Genomic DNA, 13,988 nt, shown 5'->3' on the forward strand with positions numbered 1-13,988 from the left:
AGAGAAATGTCTCTTTTTAGCTGCGTGGGCACTGTTGCTGACCTGCTTCTATATTCACGACCTCTATGGGAGCAGAATACAAGGAACTGTAGTACACATTTAGATTCATCATATAAAAACAGTTTTCAAATTTAAAGAAAGTACAATGTCCCGAAATAATTGGCATCTTTTATTGAAAATATCTCAATTAAGAAATGTCAGCATTTCTGTTGAACTATCCTGCGATTCGAGCTAATAGATGACCGAATCTTCCTGTCATATTAAAACTGTATGCCACACTAGGACCCGAAACCAGGCCCTTGTTCTTCAAGGACAGTACTATTACCTACTGAGTGGTCCCAGCCCAATTCACGATCCACTTTCACGTTTATAGTTCCGTCAACTTCTCTCACTTACATTTCATTGGAAAACATGTGATTATTCGTACCTTCCTTGTTTACAGAAATTTAGCCGAACGTGATATGAATCCCAGGTAAGTAAAGAATGTCTCTTTCGTGGACAAACCTACCTCTTGCATTATCCATACTTAAACTATATGACCGTTCCAGTTCATATTGCACGCAGTCTCCGATTCAGACATGGCATTACACGACTAATTCCAGTTATGACTCATTAACAGTGTGGGATAACCATTCCTACAATAATTAAATAAGCAGGTGTTACGAAACCAATGCATAATCTGTTTTGTGCGTACAAAAAATGATGGTATACAGTAATTAGTTGTGATAATCAGATCATTGTAGTTTATAGAGCTAAAGAAGTCTGATACACGATTAAAAAGTTTTTATTTATTAGTACTTGTCACCTTGTAGATCCAGTCATTTCACTGGTGAGGAAGACATAATTGAAAAGAGTATTCTCATAAGTCGGATTAAGCGAATGCTACATTGGTTTCTTCAATAAGGAAACAGCCGATTCCTTCCCTGTTGTTATCCATTTCTAGCCGTTGAGTCGTATTTAATGATGTAATTGTCGACTGTATGTTAAACTCTATCCTCTTTTCTTATTATTTACAGGGTTTCTTAAAAACTGATAGAACACGTAAGAGTTATCTGCGGTCGAACAAAATCTCTAGCGTATCTAGGCTATCACATGGAAATGCCTATTGTCATTCTCTACATGTGTATTAGTCCCTTACGATAGTCACTGTAAAGCCTTTATCTGATTTTACTAGGAAATAGTGACATGTAGAATGTTAGAGTACTACAGTCGAGGTTCTACATCATCTACATAATAGTCCATAAAAAGACTGGGTAAAGTTTATACTGATGTTGTTCGTAGTCTCGTTTTATTTTCTGGCAGAACTGATTTCATGTGGACATCACGATCGTTACGGAGTGAAAAATGAACACTGTAACTGGAAGGATACGAGCTGAATCAGTGTGAGGACGTCACCCTGGCGCAGCCTGGATGAGCCACTATTGTGCGGTAGCTTTTCGTCCTTGACATTTGAGAACAAGCGGTAATTCAGGCGGACTTGCTCATCTGCCGTCATGCTACCTGGGAACTCTTCAGCCTTTCAAGGCTAACGGCTTCAACCATTACCATTAAGTCAATCAGTGTGAAGTCATTTTGTACGAGAAAAAGCGGTTACTCAATAAACACTACTCTGCGGCAGACAGCAAACATGAGGCACGCAGGGAAAGTGATACCTTTTTTCCATTTTTGTATACGTGGTAAAAACTTACGACTTAATCTTTTTTTAAAAAGCTGCTGTTGAAGTGGCTTTTTGTGTTTTACTTAGAAATATATAATTTGAAGTGTCTCTTATTAGTTTCACAAACAGCATTTGTAACGCCGTCGGATTGCGTCATTGGCTAAGATATACACCGTTGTGTGCACTGCCTGCAGTCTGACGTCGCCTAAGTTTCGCATCTTACTTAACAGTTCGAATTTAACTAAACACAATTAACTGGAAGAAAGACAACTAGAATCTTCATGAATAAATATGTCAGCCCCCAGTATCTGAGTGCTTGAGAAAGATGTAGCGCTGGCACGGTAGCTCAGCGTATTCGGTCAGAGAGCTGGCTGGCCTCTGTAATTAAAAAAAAAAAAAAAAACTGAGTGAAAAGATCAACAACGAACTTCAACGTATGTCATGTGACGTCCGCTACGTCGAAATAAAAAAAAAAAGAAAAAGTGGTCAGCGCGACAGAATGTCAATCGGAGATTTTGTCCGCTGAGGGACTGGGTGTTGTGTTATCCTAATCACAATCATTTCATCCCATCGACGTGCAAGTCGCCAAAGTGGCGTCAAATCGAAAGACTTGCACCCGGCGAACGGTTTACCCGACGGGAGGCCTTAATCACACGACATTTACATTTTTATGAGTATCTATGATGGTATGGACTTGGTTTCGGTATACATCATAGGCAAGTAACTTGGTACGTTTATTATGGAGATGCTAATATTCCAAATTAAAGTCCAATAAAGGGTATCCTAGGAGAAACTGCAACATGCAAGACTCAGATCTTTCAACGAAGGCTTCTTAGTACGAGGAATTAGGTTTCTACTAAATTTGTTGAAATTAATTTAACAGATTTATAACTGATTGTTAACATTTGAAATATCAACGTCAAATGAAAATAAAACTCCTTCCGTTTGTTAAACATTACATCTATTAAAACTGTTTTACCTAATGCGGGATGAATTACGTTGCAACAAGACTGTTTTAATTAACTGCCTATTCCTAATTACGTGAAAGGCATAAAAACTACAGATAACTCCGACAGCAAAATACAATTATTTGTTCTTCATAGTTCTTCCTACTTCGTACATTATTTAATTTTTTTGAAACTTGTAGCACGTGAAACTTAAATAAATAACTTAAAAACAGCTATTGTTAAAGTCAAAATTTTTCGTTAATGAATGTACTGTTCTGTATTATTCATTCAGACTGTGAATGAGCAGCATGTACTCACGTATAAAGGTGAAATATGTCAAACAGCTTGTACACTAATTCATTCCAAGTTATAGCAATATGCGGTGTAAATGGTATATGCAACTTTTAGTCCCTTGTGTGTCTTGCTACCGGTGGATATGATGAAGTACACTATGTGATCAAAAGTATCCGGAAACCTGTCTGAAAATGACTTACAAGTTCGTGGCGCCCTCCATCGGTAATGCTGGAATACAACATGGTGTTGCCCCCCGCAGGCATACGTTCAATCAGGTGCTGGAAGGTTTCTTGGGGAACAGCAGCCCATTCTTCACGGAGTGCTGCACGGAAGAGAGGTATCGATGTTGGTTGGTGAGGCCTGGCACGAAGTCGGCGTTCCAAAACGTCCCAAAGGTGTTCTATAGGATTCAGGACAGGATTCTGTGTAAGGTAGTCCATTACAGGAATGTTATTGTAGCGTAACCACTCTGCCACATGCCGTTCATTATGAAGAGGTGCTCGATCGAGTTGAAAGATGCAGTCGCCATCCCCGAATTGCTCTTCAACAGTGGGAAGCAAGAAGGTGCTTAAAACTTCAATGTACGCCTCTGGTGTGATAGTGCCACGCAAAACAGCAAGTGCTGCAAGCCCCCTCCATGAAAACACGACCACACTATAACACCACCGGCTCCGAACTTTACTGTTGGCACTACACACGTTGGCAGATGACGTTCACCGAGCATTCGCCATATCCACACCCTGCCATCGGATTACCAGATTGTGTACCGTGATTCTTCGTTCCACACAACATTTGTCCACTGTTCAATCGTCCAATGTTTACACTCCTTACACAAAGTGAGGCGTCGTTTGGCATTTCACGGCGTGATGTGTGGCTTATGAGCAGCCGCTCGACCATGAAATCCAAGTTTTCTCACCTCCCGCTCAACTGTCCTAGTACTTACAGTGGATCCTGATGCAGTTTGGAATTCCTTTTTGATGGTATGGATAGATGTCTGCCTATTACACATTACGACTCTTCTTCAACTGTGAGCGGTCTATGTCAGGCAACCGACGAGGTCAGCCATTACGCTTTTGTGCTGTACGTGCCCCTTCACGTTTACACCTCACTATCACATCGGAAACAGTAGACCTAGGGATTTTTAGGAGTGTGGAAATCTCGCGTACAGACGTATGACACAAGTGACGTCCAATCACCTGACCACGTTTGATGTTCGCGATTTCCGTGGAGCGTCCCATTCTGCTCTGTCACGATGTCTAATGACTACTGAGGTCGTTGATATGGAGCACCTGGTAGTAGGTGGTAGCACAATACACCTAATATCAAAAAGATATGTTTTTGGTGGTGTCCAATTACTTTTGATCACCTAGTGTATCAACATTACTTACAGTTGATGCAGAGGATTAACACTTTTTTAATAGTGGTGATGGCTGATATACTCTGATTTGGCATCTACCTATCTCAAGGTACCACGTGGAACGGAGAATATGGTTTAATATTTGTGTACACAATTAATAAATTGCCCGGAGTATTATGCCGTGGTCCAATGAATTCCAAATTTAAACCCAACGTTTCGTCCTCATCTGCGGAAGAAATTTTCAGGGGGTATAGTAGCTTCTTCAGGTGTCCGATTGACCCCCTGGCTCGCTACTGGCGGCATGAAAACACCGTTTACGCGTGCTCCTGACCAGTGGCAATGCTCTGGTGAGTTTTTTTAGTTCCACGTCCAGCAGCTCTGGTTCGCAGATATTCATTGACCATTCATTCTCTGCCAACGTTTTGTTATGGGCACACGGACCGTTACCTACTCCGGGATTCGAACCACCACCCACAACAAAAGCGGGGCATCTCCGAACCAGATCTGCTTAGCGCGTGATAAAAACATCTCACCAATGCATTGCTCAAGAATGTTTGCCCGGCCGCTGAGATAAAAAGAGCATCAAGACCGCCGCGTTAAAATCGTACCGATTGTGAAACTGGAAGTTTTCTTTCCTTTCATTATGGACGTTACTTACCGCATAGGAAAAATCTTGAAAACATGGAACGTCGTGGTAACCTAGAAACGTACCCGGTGGATACAAGATCACCTAAAATGGGCTAAGGATGCTTTCAAACCGCTGGGAAAAGCACGAATTTATGATTCCGTATAGTTGTGTGTTTGTCGGGGGGGGGGGGGGGGGGGGAGGTGTGTACGTGAGTATTACAAAAAGAATGGACAAAAAACAACTATAAGATCACAAAGGTAATCGTAGACGGGGGGAGACTGACAGATCAAGTGTTGCGGAACTTGCTTTGCAGCCAGGAGATTTGATATGACTCAAGTACTGACAGTCACAAGCGGATACCATGAAACACTACACACAGAGGCCATAGAGATTGTAGAACAGCCCAGGGATTTCAATAGCAAGGAAGAGGATATGAAACTGAAGAATGTTTGTATACCAGTGCTAAAGAAGATGTGTACCAGTCGTTCGCAGTGGGGTGACAGCAACGAACAGTGGACGACGGCAAGCGACAGTGGCCAAATGCGCTCGGATATTCAAAACATGTCATGTCACTCCGCGGGAGCACGCGTAAACTGAATTTTGCTGCAGTCAGTAGCGAACTAGAATGTGTATCGGACACTTGAAGAAGCTTCGATTCCCCTTGAAAATGTTCTCCAGAGATAGGGATGAAGCTTTGGGTGTAAATGTGAAATCCATTCGACCAAGGCATAATAGTTCAGAATATTTGATTAACTGTGACACTTCTGACAGCGAACGTTTACATTTCACAATTTGTTTACTGCAACACTACAACTGAAAAATGGTAGTATACTTTCTACTCTGAAGTTATTCGAAAATAGCTCTCCTTTTTCATTAACATAGTTAAAATTTAAACTCTAATACGCCTCAAAAGTTTTTAGAATCATCAAAGTCTCAGTACGCGACTACATGCATTAGCTTTTTCGATACAACCGCACTCTCCTGTCATTGGCTGTTCGTTTCAGTCCCACAAAATTGTCATATTCTATACCCTTCACAATGTCTTCCAAATTCTTCATCCCAGGCTGTCCTTTTCCTTTCTTTCTCAGCACATTCCTTCAAGAACCTTATGGATGACCGAGCGAGGTGGCGCAGTGGTTAGACACTGGACTCGCATTCAGAAGGACGACGGTTCAATCCCGCGTCCGGCCATCCTGATTTAGATTTTCCGTGATTTCCCTAAATCACTCCAGGCAAATGCCGGGATGGTTCCTCTGAAAGAGCACGGCCGACTTTCTTCCCCATCCTTCCCTATTCCGATGAGACCGATGACCACGCTGTCTGGTCTCCTTCCCCAAAACCAACCAACCAACCAACCTTATGGATGAAAGCGTTGTGCCTGATGACATATCCAATAAAATTTATTTTTCCCTTTTCCACTTCGTTTAATAATCTTCTCTCTTGGTTGACTTCCTGACTTCCCTTAACACTTCTGGTGTGGTGTCGTCTGAAGAGCGGGGTACCAAAGCTAGGTTGGCAGCTCGCAATGAAGCCCCGGGCGGATATATAGGTGCTGCAAGCCACACTGATGAATGAGGAATGTCGGCGTAGGCACGCCTCCTAGAATTTCGCTACGCCGCTGCAATCGACGGTCTACTTGTGGCTGAGCAGAGGAACGCTCGCTCCAGTTCGCAGTCAACGATCACGATGACAACATCGGCTTAGATAGGACATCAGCGTATTAGATGTCTTAGGCAGAAATTGATGTGAAAATTCTGTCAGTTATTCTTCAAGTGAAGATGGTTCAAATGGCTCTGAGCACTATGGGACTTAACATCTGAGGTCATCAGTCCCCTAGAACTCAGAACTACTTAAACCTAACTAACCTAAGGACATCACACACATCCATGCCCGAGACAGGATTCTAACCTGCGACCGTAGCGATCGCGCGGTTCCAGACTGTAGCGCCTAGAGCCGACCGATGTGGCCGAGCGGTTCTAGGCGCTTCAGTCTGGAACCGCGCGACCGCTACGGTCGCAGGTTCGAATCCTGCCTCGGGCATGGATGTGTGTAATGTCCTTAGGTTAGTTAGGTTTAAGTAGTTCTAAGTTCTAGGGGATTGATGACCTCAGATGTTAAGTCTCATAGTGCTCAGAGCCATCTGAACCATTTTTGAAAAATGCCACTGCCGTCGGGAAACATGATCATAACGAAGGGTAGTACGTGGTCTGCAACCAGTGTACGATTCTCCTTGACCATCATGGGGCCTTGAATGAGCTCCACTGGACCCATGGATGTCCACATGAATGTTCCCCAGAGCATAATGCAGCCGCAGCCAGCATGTCTCCGTTCAGCAGTACAAGTGTCAAGGAGCTGGAGGGCGACGGATCCAAGCTCTCCCTTCGCCGTGATGAAGAAAATATCGGGATTCATCAGACCATGCAACGCTCTTTCACTGCACCGACCTCCAGAGCCGATGGTCACGTGCCCGTTTCAGATTCAAATGGTTCAAATGGCTCTGAGCACTATGGGACTTAACTGCTGTGGTCATCAGTCCCCTAGAACTTAGAACTACTTAAACCTAACTAACCTAAGGACATCACACACATCCATGTCCGAAGCAGGATTCGAACCTGCGACCGTAGCGGCCGCGCGGCCTGTTTCAGTCGTAGCTGCTGATGTCGTGATGTTAGCATTGGCACATGCGTGAGTCGTCGACTGCGGAGGCTAGTCGGCTCTTTGCGTGAATCACATTTTTGCTAATCTAGGTCTATGGTCGTCTCCACAAACGCCGTCATCGAGGTGAACGGCGGCTCGAAACGTGCAGCGCAACACGGACGCCGCCTCGTTGGATCAGTGTTATGCTATGGGAGATATTCTCCTGCGCATGCGTGGGACCTATGGCAGTAATCGAAGACACGCTGACAGCTGCGAACCACCTGAATCCCTTCATGCTTGATGTATTCCCCGAGGGCGATGTCATCTTTCAACGGCATAACTGTCCGTGTCTCGGAACCAGAACTGTGCTACAGTAGTTTGAGGTGCATTTTAGTGAACCCACGGTCATGTTTCGGCGACCAAATTTACCTCGTGTAAATCATATGGAACCCATCTGGGTCGCTATCGGGCGCCTTCACCGAGTACACAAATCAGCGGCCCGTTATTTATGCGAATTACTTGACCTGTGTGCAGACATCTAATGCCACATAGCTCCACAAACCTTCCAACAAACTGTCGTATCCCTGATACACAGAATCAGTGATGTATCTCGTTCCTAAGACGGGCAAACACACTATTAAGCAGCTAGTCATAATGTTTTTGCTCATCAGTGTAAAATTCAGACAAACTGAACAAGAGTAATTTTAATAAGGAATTTTTCCAGATATTTGTCTGGAACGTAGCCTTGTACAGAAGTGAAACGTGGTCAATGAACAATTCCGATTAGAAGAGAACAAAAGCTTTTGTAATATAATCTCACTGAAGAGTGATCAACATTAACTGTGTAGTACTAACAATGACTGAAGAGTTACTGAATCGAATTGGAAAAATTGTTGCATAACGTGTAAATATGGGATGTAAACATTGTAGAGAGGAAGAAGGTTCAAGTACAGTAAGATGTTCAAAGGTATGTGTTATGAAGAAGTGAAGAGACTTGTAGCATGAAGATTTGCATGAAACCAGTTTTCGGAATGAGGAATACAACAATATCTTGAGAAAATTACTGCAAAAATTCAGTTTTGTGCAAACTATCTTGACGCTATTGTAGTGACAAGTCACAGCAAATCTGAGTATATAAATGACTTGTATGCAGTATTCTCTGCAGTATATGAGAAGGGATCTCAAGTGTAACGCTGACAAAGTTTTTAAAGTAAATTAGGAACGCGCTTAGTGCAAAAATCATTACTCCCACAGAACATAATTTCGTAATTACTAACGCACTGCCAAGCTCAAAGAACCTACCAGCATTACAAGCGCTCTTAGTGAAAATTAATTATTACATGAAATTAGTTGTGCAAGCAGCTGTCTCAAGCATCTGCTCAATAAACTACACTGCGAAGTCGTTACATTTACTTTGTTAGAAGAAAGAGACCGTGGATTTCAAATACTGGAGATGAAACTAAGAATATCTCCCTGTCTATGTATATGCCTGTAAAAACTATAGTAGTAGCAACTGATGCCTTCCAATATGGCACTGGTGCAGTGCTTGCACGTCAAAGTATAGACAGGTTAGTGTAGCACATGGGTTTTGCCTCAAAGACGCTAAAAACAGTCCAATAAAATTACTCACAATTAAAAAACCAACACTTTCGATAGTCGTCTCAATTAAAAATATAACGTAAAGTTACAACAATTCATTCCCTGCATTATTTGATCCCCTGTCAACTAACACAGAAAAGATAGCTGATAAATAATATGTACGAATAGAACGTCTACTCGTATGGCTGAAAGATACGCACCGTAAAGTGCCCTTCACATGCTCAGGTTTGTTTGAGCAGATCCTGTTTGCAAAAATCGTCTGCACACCTGTTTTTCAGTATACAGCTCGCATTTATACCTTCCAATAACAATGCAGATTTCGCAGAGACCTGAATCAGTAGCTCAAAAGTGCAGAGTATTTTTTGACCGTGTCCAGATTAAATAAATTTGCTTTCAAGATGATTATTCTCTCTTGTGCTATAATTTCGGATGTTATAAAAAGGTAAAGACAAGTACGGAGAAGATAGATAAAGAGTGGCATCTAAACTGTGTAATGCTTTCGCATGCTAATCTCTCGAATGGGGTAAAAATTGAAAAAGTGGACTAGTTTAACTACCTATAACGAAGAACATTCCTTGTGTTGCTGCAGTATGTTACGCCGTATCTAATAAGAAATGACACTGTAATGAGAAAATCAACAAGTGCTCCAGAAAGACTAATAGCAATATCGAGCTATGCTGATCTTAAATTTTCTGCTGTTTTATCATCTTCATCGTTGACCCATATCATTTTGGAAGCATGTCGTTTCATATTACACACATCAGACTATTACTTAGTGTCCCTTTAAAATGCCTGGAAAGTGTTATATGCCCAGTTGTAGAGGAAACAAATCGTATGATAAAGAAATTGAAGTCACTGTTTTTACATTCACTCTGATGGAGTTTTAAGACGAAATTATATCTATGAAGTACAAGAATGCCTGGGTCCCCGGAAAATAGTCCGTCGTAAGTATCAGCTCATTTATTTTGATTAGTGAACTGTTACTTTTTTTTAACAACGTAATGCTACATCAATGAAAATACTAAACATAAAGTATAACAAAGCATTATAAAACCTCTCCCTATGCAGTACCCTTTAGTCAGTTTTTCTTTGTTCAGTTTGTCTTAAATCTTTAGCGCTAAGATTTATGTTTCTTTTTATATACATGAATTGAATTTCAATATGGATGACATTTTAAGCACGACCAGCATGTACGATCAAAGAACTGTCTCACTGTTTATATGACTTTTGGACTGTCGATGTTTAAAGGAAGGCGGGTCAAAATTTGCTCAGAAGATAGCAGAAAAAACTTTAATCAATTTAAAAAATAAAAATTGAAGTACGCTTTAATTTTGATACGTTGTTGATAATGGTCAAGTATCAGTATATGATACACACCAAAAAGACAAAAACAGTGTAAGGATTTACTAGATTAACTTCATGTGTATCTCTTTATTTACAGATTATGTTCATCAGAGCTGTTAAGATTCTATACGTATTTGTCTTCAAAGCAGACGTCTGCTCTAAAAGATCCAGATAGTCACTGAGAACTTTTAGGAAATAATAGACATTAGACAGCCATTCAGAAAAGTGTGGCATCAATTGCAAAAACGATTGAGAGGATTTCATTCAGTAGTTTAGGAGAATTGAAAACTAAATTATGCAATTGTGAAACGCACAGTGACTGGATCATGATAAACAAACCAACTAGCGTGTGCCTTATTTTGTTAAAGGGTGATAACTTATCCCAGGGAAATCGTGATTTATTACTAAGTGCTTTCGTTAATGTTGCAGGGTGTAAGAATTCTGGATACATGAAGTTACCTATGAAGAAAGTGATATTCATGTGGTAAGTAATGCTCCGAACGAAATGTATGTAATGTTTAATGATATATTTGGAACTCCAATTAAGGCAAGTTTGTCCTATACTGAAAACTTTTGGGATAAAATCTTAGAAAAAATATCCAGAAATGGAGATAAAATTAAATGTTTTAAAAAAGAAATTTAATTTCTGAGATGGAAAAGTTCAACGCAGTTTAGTTTTGTAAGTAATTAAATGAGTTTATGGTCATCCGCCTATTCTATCAGTCCACATGCTGATCAATTTTTGAGAAGTGTTAGCGCCGGCCGCGGTGGTCTAGCGGTTCTAAGCGCTCAGTCCGGAACCGCGCGACTGCTACGGTCGCAGGTTCGAATCCTGCCTAGGGCATGGATGTGTGTGATGTCCTTAGGTTAGTTAGGTTGAAGTAGTTCTAAGTTCTAGGAGACTGATGACCACAGATGTTAAGTCCCATAGTGCTCCGAGCCATTTGAACCAAGAAGTGCTTGCAGTTTTTCCGTATCAAGTCTCAATACTTTGTTAAGGATTTCTAACAAACTTTCAACAAACCCAATCGCTGATTAGTAGAGTTCTTTAGTATATCACAAATAAGACTGGAGCTTGTTCTATAAAGGACAGAATTGTACTCCAGTTGATTCATGAGAGCCGTCTGAAGTCTCATCTTGATTATAGATATGGAATTATTGTAGGTGATGCTTTTAATATGGAGAAGTTTTCCTGTGTAAACTGTATCTATTTTTCCATGATCCACAGCTTGGATTCAGTTTACAAAGATGTGCTACATATACTCCTAGTTCACACTCTTCAGATTGATGCACATGCGTCCGTAAGGGGGGGGGGGGCGGTAGCAAGAGGGGGCACCTACCTCTTCCTGGAATGCGGGTACTTGCTTTTTGTTCATTACGGGATTATAGTACTGAACCGCTGCGATTCTACTAATCTGTAGACTTAACGCCGATAAGTGGGACGTGATGCTCTTCACGGGAAATGCATTCATAGACCTGTGGCCCGCATCTCGTGGTCGTGCGGTAGCGTTCTCGTTTCCCACGCCCGGGTTCCCGGGTTCGATTCCCGGCGGGGTCAGGGATTTTCTCTGCCTCGTGATGGCTGGGTGTTGTGTGCTGTCCTTAGGTTAGTTAGGTTTAAGTAGTTCTAAGTTATAGGGGACTAATGACCATAGATGTTAAGTCTCAGAGTGCTCAGAGCCATTTTTGAACCATAGACCTGTGAATTCTGCAGTCCAGATGGCATGGCTGCACTGTAAGGTGATAAACTGAAGAGGACTGTCTAGGTTCTTCTAAGTTTATTCCTAGGCTGTTAAGATGGAGTTTACTGGCCAAGCTGAGGACGATTTTCGGATGTTTGTCGCATTTATATAGTCGTATATTGCCCCTGGTTTTCACTTCACCTAACCAGTCTAAAAAAATTAAGTTTTCAAAACACATTTCTTTCAACTTCATTTATACAAGTCACCATTAAAAATAAAAAGCATTAAACTTAAAGATGAAGAAAGAGGTTTGCATATGTTATTGAAATATGATTAAATATTAACCGTTTGAGATAAATAAGTATTGTATACTTTCTTCTTACTTCTTTGGTCACCAAATGTTTCAAAACTCACTGACTCAATTATATAAAAAAAAATTAATTTCAGAATCTTTCCCCCTAAACTTCTGCGTATATCCATGGACTGTTACCTTAACAATGTAATTTTACGCTAAAAGCAATGAGGTTTGTTAAGGTGAGTCCAGTAATAGACAATAATGCCAGTAATGAAAAGCTGTTTCATACTTTTACTACCTGCCTAATGTTAAGATGAAATATATTATTCTCGTGCAGTCCTTCTCACAACATCTGCTTTACTATATTGTGGACACTGTTCACTTTTTAAAATGCATCGGCAACAAATACACTGATGTCCAAAATTAAAGCAACATACGGAAATTTTACAAGGTTGCGTTTATTTTGCCACAAAACAGTATAAACAGCTAATAGCAAAGTAAAAACAACGTGAAGAATACAGAACATAAACAACTGTAACATATATAACAGTAGACGATAATGTTCATTGTCTTTTACAACTTAACAGATCTGCACACACATTGTGACAACTGGTTAATGTGCCCACTATGGGGTGTGATCATCTTTGGCAGCAATGCAGGCCTGACAACTACCGAGCATACTGTGAATAACGTCATCAATGTCATTTTGAGACAGTAATGCCCTTTCTTCACTCGGAGCTGCTCGCGAGTCTTGGAGAATGGTTGGTAAACGTCGAGGTGATGCTACCAGTCTGCCTAATGCAGACGTGACCTATGGGTTTCAAATCGGGAGAGCGACTAGACCACGCCGTGAGTGCAGTGTCTTCCATTTCCAAGAAAACACCAACCACTCGGTCTCTATGAGGTCGAGCGCTATCATCCATCAATACGAGGTCTGGACGCACAGCACCTCGCACCAACCGTAAATGAGGTCCCAAGACTTCGTCACGATACCTGACGGAAGTAAAAACTTTCCGATTCACCCGTTCAGTTTCATGAAGAGGTGTCAAGTGGTCAACACAATCTCTGACCACACCATTAGCGATCCTCCTCGATATCGGTCTCTTTCCAGTATGTTCGGATCTCGAAATCGTGTTCAAATGCGAATCTGTCGAGAATCACTCTCCAGACCAAATCGGAACTAATCTGTGGAAAGAACATTGGCCCACTATTCGACTGTCCAGGTTGCATGTTGTCGACTTCACTCCAGACGTTCCCTTCTCTGAAGACGAATCAGAGGTACACATACAGCAGGTCTCCGACAATAAATGCCATTCTGTCGAAGCCCTCTCTACACTGTTTGCCTCTATATAACACGTCCAGTGGATGCTGAGACGTCAGATGCCAGCTGCTGTGCATTACTAAGGCGGTACCGTCGTGCCCTGACAGCCAGATAACGAGCCTCTCTTTGTAATGTCGCCCGTGGTCGGCCCTGCCATGGTCTTTGGGATACAGTTTCGGTCTCTATAACATGTCGCCACATCCGAGAACGACAGAACGATTCACGTC

This window comes from Schistocerca serialis, chromosome 3 (assembly GCF_023864345.2).
Source record: "Schistocerca serialis cubense isolate TAMUIC-IGC-003099 chromosome 3, iqSchSeri2.2, whole genome shotgun sequence".
In the NCBI taxonomy this organism is placed as follows: domain Eukaryota; kingdom Metazoa; phylum Arthropoda; class Insecta; order Orthoptera; family Acrididae; genus Schistocerca; species Schistocerca serialis.